The sequence below is a fragment of the Ambystoma mexicanum genome, chromosome 4p (assembly GCF_040938575.1).
Source record: "Ambystoma mexicanum isolate Mex_15411 chromosome 4p, UKY_AmexF1_1, whole genome shotgun sequence".
NCBI classification, from domain to species: domain Eukaryota; kingdom Metazoa; phylum Chordata; class Amphibia; order Caudata; family Ambystomatidae; genus Ambystoma; species Ambystoma mexicanum.
Genome location: NC_090927.1, coordinates 94,516,391 through 94,524,057, shown reverse-complemented (window position 1 = coordinate 94,524,057; position 7,667 = coordinate 94,516,391).

Sequence of the window (7,667 nt, the reverse complement as noted above, 5' to 3'; positions counted from 1 at the left end):
CTAGTGCCATCACTGATCCGGAATTGCAAGTGTGCACCAGGCTGCTGACACCATCTCAGTTTCGTCACTGTCCTAGTGCCATCACTTATCCGGAATGGCAAGTGTGCACCAGGCTGCTGACACCAGCTCAGGTTCCTCACTGTCCTAGTGCCATCACTCATCGGGAATGGCAAGTGTGCACCAGGCTGCTGACACCAGCTCAGTTTCCTCACTGTCCTAGTGCCATCACTCATCGGGAATGGCAAGTGTGCACCAGGCTGCTGACACCAGCTCAGGTTCCTCACTGTCCTAGTGCCATCACTTATCGGGAATGGCAAGCGTGCACCAGGCTGCTGACACCAGCTCAGGTTCCTCACTGTCCTAGTGCCATCACTTATCGGGAATGGCAAGCGTGCACCAGGCTGCTGACACCAGCTCAGGTTCCTCACTGTCCTAGTGCCATCACTTATCGGGAATGGCAAGCGTGCACCAGGCTGCTGACACCAGCTCAGGTTCCTCACTGTCCTAGTGCCTTCACTCATCGGGAACGGCAAGTGTGCACCAGGCTGCTGACACCAGCTCAGTTTCCTCACTGTCCTAGTGCCATCACTCATCGGGAAGGGCAAGTGTGCACCAGGCTGCTGACACCAGCTCAGGTTCCTCACTGTCCTAGTGCCATCACTTATCCGGAACGGCAAGTGTGCACCAGGCTGCTGACACCAGCTCAGTTTCCTCACTGTCTTAGTGCCATCACTTATACGGAACGGCAAGTGTGCACCAGGCTGCTGACACCAGCTCAGGCATGGCAAGTGTGCACCAGGCTGCTGACACCAGCTCAGGTTCCTCACTGTCCTAGTGCCATCACTCATCGGGAATGGCAAGTGTGCACCAGGCTGCTGACACCAGCTCAGGTTCCTCACTATCCTAGTGCCTTCACTTTTCGGGAGTGGCAAGTGTGCACCAGGCTGCTGACACCAGCTCAGGTTCCTCACTGTCCTAGTGCCTTCACTTATAGGGAGTGGCAAGTGTGCACCAGGCTGCTGACACCAGCTCAGGTTCCTCACTGTCCTAGTGCCTTCACTCATCGGGAACGGCAAGTGTGCTCCAGGCTGCTGACACCAGCTCAGTTTCCTCACTGTCCTAGTGCCATCACTCATCGGGAAGGGCAAGTGTGCACCAGGCTGCTGACACCAGCTCAGGTTTCTCACTGTCCTAGTGCCATCACTCATCGGGAAGGGCAAGTGTGCACCAGGCTGCTGACACCAGCTCAGGTTTCTCACTGTCCTAGTGCCATCACTTATCCGTAAAGTCAAGTGTGCACCAGGCTGCTGACACCAGCTCAGTTTCCTCACTGTCCTAGTGCCATCAATTATCGGGAACGGCAAGTGTGCACCAGGCTGCTGACACCAGCTCAGGTTCCTCACTGTCCTAGTGCCATCACTTATCCGGAATAGCAAGTGTGCACCAGGCTGCTGACACCAGCTCAGTTTCGTCACTGTCCTAGTGCCATCACTGATCCGGAATTGCAAGTGTGCACCAGGCTGCTGACACCATCTCAGTTTCGTCACTGTCCTAGTGCCATCACTTATCCGGAATGGCAAGTGTGCACCAGGCTGCTGACACCAGCTCAGGTTCCTCACTGTCCTAGTGCCATCACTCATCGGGAATGGCAAGTGTGCACCAGGCTGCTGACACCAGCTCAGTTTCCTCACTGTCCTAGTGCCATCACTCATCGGGAATGGCAAGTGTGCACCAGGCTGCTGACACCAGCCCAGGTTCCTCACTGTCCTAGTGCCATCACTCATCGGGAATGGCAAGTGTGCACCAGGCTGCTGACACCAGCTCAGGTTCCTCACTGTCCTAGTGCCTTCACTTATCGGGAATGGCAAGTGTGCTCCAGGCTGCTGAAACCAGCTCAGTTTCCTCACTGTCCTAGTGCCATCACTGATTAGGAAAGGCAAGTGTGCACCAGGCTGCTGACACCAGCTCAGTTTCCTCACTGTGCTAGTGCCATCACTTATCGGGAATGGCAAGTGTGCACCAGGCTGCTGACACCAGCTCAGGTTCCTCACTGTCCTAGTTCCATCACTTATCGGGAATGGCAAGTGTGCACCAGGCTGCTGACACCAGCTCAGGTTCCTGACTGTCCTAGTGACATCACTTATCGGGAATGGCAAGTGTGCACCAGGCTGCTGACACCAGCTCAGTTTCCTCACTGTCCTAGTGCCTTCACTTATCGGGAATGGCAAGGGTGCTCCAGGCTGCTGAGACCAGCTCAGTTTCCTCACTGTCCTAGTGCCATCACTTATCGGGAATGGCAAGTGTGCACCAGGCTGCTGACACCAGCTCAGGTTCCTCACTGCCCTAGTGCCATCACTGATTAGGAAAGGCATGTGTGCACCAGGCTGCTGACACAAGCTCAGGTTTCTCACTGTCCTAGTGCCATCACTTATCAGGAATGGCAAGTGTGCACCAGGCTGCTGACACCAGCTCAGTTTCCTCACTGTCCTAGTGCCTTCACTTATTAGGAATGGCAAGTGTGCACCATCCTGACACTAGCTCAGGTTCCTCACTGTCCGGTTCCTCACTGTCCTAGTGCCTTCACTTATCGGGAATGGCAAGTGTGCACCAGGCTGCTGACACCAGCTCAGTTTCCTCACTGTCCTAGTGCCATCACTTATCGGAAATGGCAAGTGTGCACCAGGCTGCTGACACCAGCTCAGGTTCCTCACTGTCCTAGTGCCATCACTTATCGGGAATGGCCAGTGTGTATCAGGCTGCTGACACCAGCTCAGGTTCCTCACTGTCCTAGTGCCTTCACTTATCAGGAATGACAAGTGTGCTCCAGGCTTCTGAAACCAGCTCAGTTTCCTCACTGTCCTAGTGCATTCACTTATCAAGAATAACAAGTGTGCTCCAGGCTGCTGACACCAGCTCAGGTTCCTCACTGTCTGGTTCCTCACTGTCCTAGTGCCTTCACTTATCAGGAATAATAAGTGTGTCCAGGCTGCTGACACCAGCTCACGTTCCTCACTGTCCTAGTGGCATCACTTATCGGGAATGGCAAGTGTGCACCAGGCTTCTGAAACCAGCTCAGTTTCCTCACTGTCCTAGTGTCTTCACTTATCGGTGTGCACCAGGCTGCTGACACCAGCTCAGGTTCCTCACTGTCCTAGTGCCTTCACTCTTCGGGAATGGCAAGTGTGCACCAGGCTGCTGACACCAGCTCAGGTTCCTCCCTGTCCTAGTGCCATCACTCTTCAGGAATGGCAAGTGTGCACCAGGCTGCTGACACCAGCTCAGTTTCCTCACTGTCCTAGTGCCATCACTCATCGGGAATGGCAAGTGTGCACCAGGCTGCTGACACCAGCTCAGGTTCCTCACTGTCCTAGTGCCATCACTTATCGGGAATGGCAAGTGTGCACCAGGCTGCTGACACCAGCTCAGGTTCCTCACTGTCCTAGTGCCTTCACTCTTCGGGAATGGCAAGTGTGCACCAGGCTGCTGACACCAGCACAGGTTCCTCACTGTCCTAGTGCCATCACTCATCGGGAATGGCAAGTGTGCACCAGGCTGCTGACACCAGCTCAGGTTCCTCACTGTCCTAGTGCCATCACTCATCGGGAATGGCAAGTGTGCACCAGGCTGCTGACACCAGCTCAGGTTCCTCACTGTCCTAGTGCCATCACTCATCGGGAATGGCAAGTGTGCACCAGGCTGCTGACACCAGCTCAGGTTCCTCACTGTCCTAGTGCCATCACTCATCGGGAATGGCAAGTGTGAACCAGGCTGCTGACACCAGATCAGTTTCCTCACTGTCCTAGTGCCATCACTCATCGGGAATGGCAAGTGTGCACCAGGCTGCTGACACCAGCTCAGTTTCCTCACTGTCCTAGTGCCATCACTCATCGGGAATGGCAAGTGTGCACCAGGCTGCTGACACCAGCTCAGTTTCCTCACTGTGCTAGTGCCATCACTCATCGGGAAGGGCAAGTGTGCACCAGGCTGCTGACACCAGCTCAGGTTCCTCCCTGTCCTAGTGCCATCACTTATCGGGAATGGCAAGTGTGCACCATGCTGCTGACACCAGCTCAGTTTCCTCACTGTCCTAGTGCCATCACTCATCGGGAACGGCAAGTGTGCACCAGGCTGCTGACATCAGCTCAGGTTCCTCACTGTCCTAGTGCCATCACTCATCCGGAACGGCAAGTGTGCACCAGGCTGCTGACACCAGCTCAGTTTCCTCACTGTCCTAGTGCCATCAATTATCGGGAACGGCAATTGTGCACCAGGCTGCTGACACCAGCTCAGGTTCCTAACTGTCCTAGTGCCATCACTTATCCGGAACGGCAAGTGTGCACCAGGCTGCTGACACCAGCTCAGTTTCGTCACTGTCCTAGTGCCATCACTTATCCGGAATGGCAAGTGTGCACCAGGCTGCTGACACCAGCTCAGGTTCCTCACTGTCCTAGTGCCATCACTTATCCGGAATGGCAACTGTGCACCAGGCTGCTGACACCAGCTCAGGTTCCTCACTGTCCTAGTGCCATCACTCATCGGGAATGGCAAGTGTGCAGCAGGCTGCTGACACCAGCTCAGTTTCCTCACTGTCCTAGTGCCATCACTCATCGGGAATGGCAAGTGTGCACCAGGCTGCTGACACCAGCTCAGGTTCCTCACTGTCCTAGTGCCATCACTGATTAGGAAAGGCAAGTGTGCACCAGGCTGCTGACACCAGCTCAGTTTCCTCACTGTGCTAGTGCCATCACTTATCGGGAATGGCAAGTGTGCACCATGCTGCTGACACCAGCTCAGGTTCCTCACTGTCCTAGTGCCATCACTTATCGGGAATGGCAAGTGTGCACCAGGCTGCTGACACCAGCTCAGGTTCCTCACTGTCCTAGTGCCATCACTTATCGGGAATGGCAAGTGTGCACCAGGCTGCTGACACCAGCTCAGTTTCCTCACTGTCCTAGTGCCTTCACTTATCGGGAATGGCAAGTGTGCTCCAGGCTGCTGAGACCAGCTCAGTTTCCTCACTGTCCTAGTGCCATCACTTATCGGGAATGGCAAGTGTGCACCAGGCTGCTGACACCAGCTCAGGTTCCTCACTGCCCTTGTGCCATCACTGATTAGGAAAGGCACGTGTGCACCAGGCTGCTGACACTAGCTCAGGTTCCTCACTGTCCTAGTGCCATCACTTATCAGGAATGGCAAGTGTGCACCAGGCTGCTGACACCAGCTCAGTTTCCTCACTGTCCTAGTGCCTTCACTTATTAGGAATGGCAAGAGTGCACCATCCTGACACTAGCTCAGGTGCCTCACTGTCCGGTTCCTCACTGTCCTAGTGCCTTCACTTATCAGGAATGGCAAGTTTGCACCAGGCTGCTGACACCAGCTCAGTTTCCTCACTGTCCTAGTGCCTTCACTTATCGGGAATGACAAGTGTGCACCAGGCTGCTGATACCAGCTCAGGTTCCTCACTGTCCTAGTGCCTTCACTTATCGGGAATGGCAAGTGTGCACCAGGCTGCTGACACCAATTCAGTTTCCTCACTGTCCTAGTGCCTTCACTTATTAGGAATGGCAAGTGTGCACCAGGCTGCTGACACCAGCTCAGGTTCCTCACTGTCCGGTTCCTCACTGTCCTAGTGCCTTCTCTTATCGGGAATGGCAAGTGTGCACCAGGCTGCTGACACCAGCTCAGGTTCCTCACTGTCCTAGTGCCTTCACTAATCAGGAATGGCAAGTGTGCTCCAGGCTTCTGAAACCAGCTCAGTTTCCTCACTGTCCTAGTGCCTTCACTTATCAGGAATAACAAGTGTGCTCCAGGCTGCTGACACCAGCTCAGGTTCCTCACTGTCCGGTTTCTCACTGTCCTAGTGCCTTCATTTATCAGGAATAATAAGTGTGTCCAGGCTGCTGACACCAGCTCACGTTCCTCACTGTCCGAGTGCCATCACTTATCGGGAATGGCAAGTGTGAAGCAGGCTTCTGAAACCAGCTCAGTTTCCTCACTGTCCTAGTGTCTTCACTTATCGGGAATGGCAAGTGTGCACCAGGCTGCTGACACCAGCTCAGGTTCCTCATTGTCCTAGTGCCATCACTTATCGGGAATGGCAAGTGTGCACCAGGCTGCTGACACCAGCTCAGGTTCCTCACTGGCCTAGTGCCTTCACTCATCGGGAATGGCAAGTGTGCTCCAGGCTGCTGACACCAGCTCAGGTTCCTCACTGTCCTAGTGCCATCACTTATCGGGAACGACAAGTGTGCACCAGGCTGCTGACACCAGCTCAGGTTCCTCACTTTCCTAGTGCCATCACTTATCGGGAATGGCAAGTGTGCACCAGGCTGCTGACACCAGCTCAGGTTCCTCACTGTCCTAGTGCCATCACTTATCGGGAATGGCTAGTGTGCACCAGGCAGCTGACACCAGCTCAGGTTCCTCACTGTCCTAGTGCCATCACTTATCGGGAATGGCTAGTGTGCACCAGGCTGCTGACACCAGCTCAGGTTCCTCACTGTCCTAGTGCCTTCACTTATCGGGAATGGCAAGTGTGCTCCAGGCTGCTGACACCAGCTCAGGTTGCTCACTGTCCTAGTGCCTTCACTTATCGGGAATGGCAAGTGTGCTCCAGGCTGCTGACACCAGCTCAGGTTCCTCACTGTCCTAGTGCCATCACTTATCGGGAATGGCAAGTGTGCACCAGGCTGCTGACACCAGCTCAGGTTCCTCACTGTCCTAGTGCCTTCACTTATCGGGAATGGCAAGTGTGCACCAGGCTGCTGACACCAGCTCAGGTTCCTCACTGTCCTCGTGCCTTCACTCTTCGGGAATGGCAAGTGTGCACCAGGCTGCTGACACCAGCTCAGGTTCCTCACTGTCCTAGTGCCATCACTTATCGGGAATGGCAAGTGTGCACCAGGCTGCTGACACCAGCTCAGGTTCCTCACTGTCCTAGTGCCATCACTCATCGGGAATGGCAAGTGTGAACCAGGCTGCTGACACCAGATCAGTTTCCTCACTGTCCTAGTGCCATCACTCATCGGGAATGGCAAGTGTGTACCAGGCTGCTGACACCAGCTCAGTTTCCTCACTGTGCTAGTGCCACCATTTATCGGGAATGGCAAGTGTGCACCAGGCTGCTGACACCAGCTCAGGTTCCTCACTGTCCTAGTGCCTTCACTTATCGGGAATGGCCTCAGGTTCCTCAGTGCCCTAGTGCCATCACTGATTAGGAAAGGCACGTATGCACCAGGCTGCTGGCACTAGCTCAGGTTCCTCGCTGTCCTAGTGCCATCACTTATCAGGCTGCTGACACCAGCTCAGTTTCCTCACTGTCCTAGTGCCTTCACTTATTAGGAATGGCAAGTGTGCACCATCCTGACACCAGCTCAGGTTCCTCACTGTCAAGTTCCTCACTGTCATAGTGCCTTCACTTATCGGGAATGGCAAGTGTGCACCAGGCTGCTGATACCAGCTCATGTTGCTCACTGTCCTAGTGCCTTCACTTATCGGGAATGGCAAGTGTGCACCAGGCTGCTGACACCAGTTCAGTTTCCTCACTGTCCTAGTGCCTTCACTCTTCGGGAATGGCAAGTGTGCACCAGGCTGCTGACACCAGCTCAGGTTCCTCACTGTCCTAGTGCCTTCACTTATTGGAATGGCAAGTTTGCACCAGGCTGCTG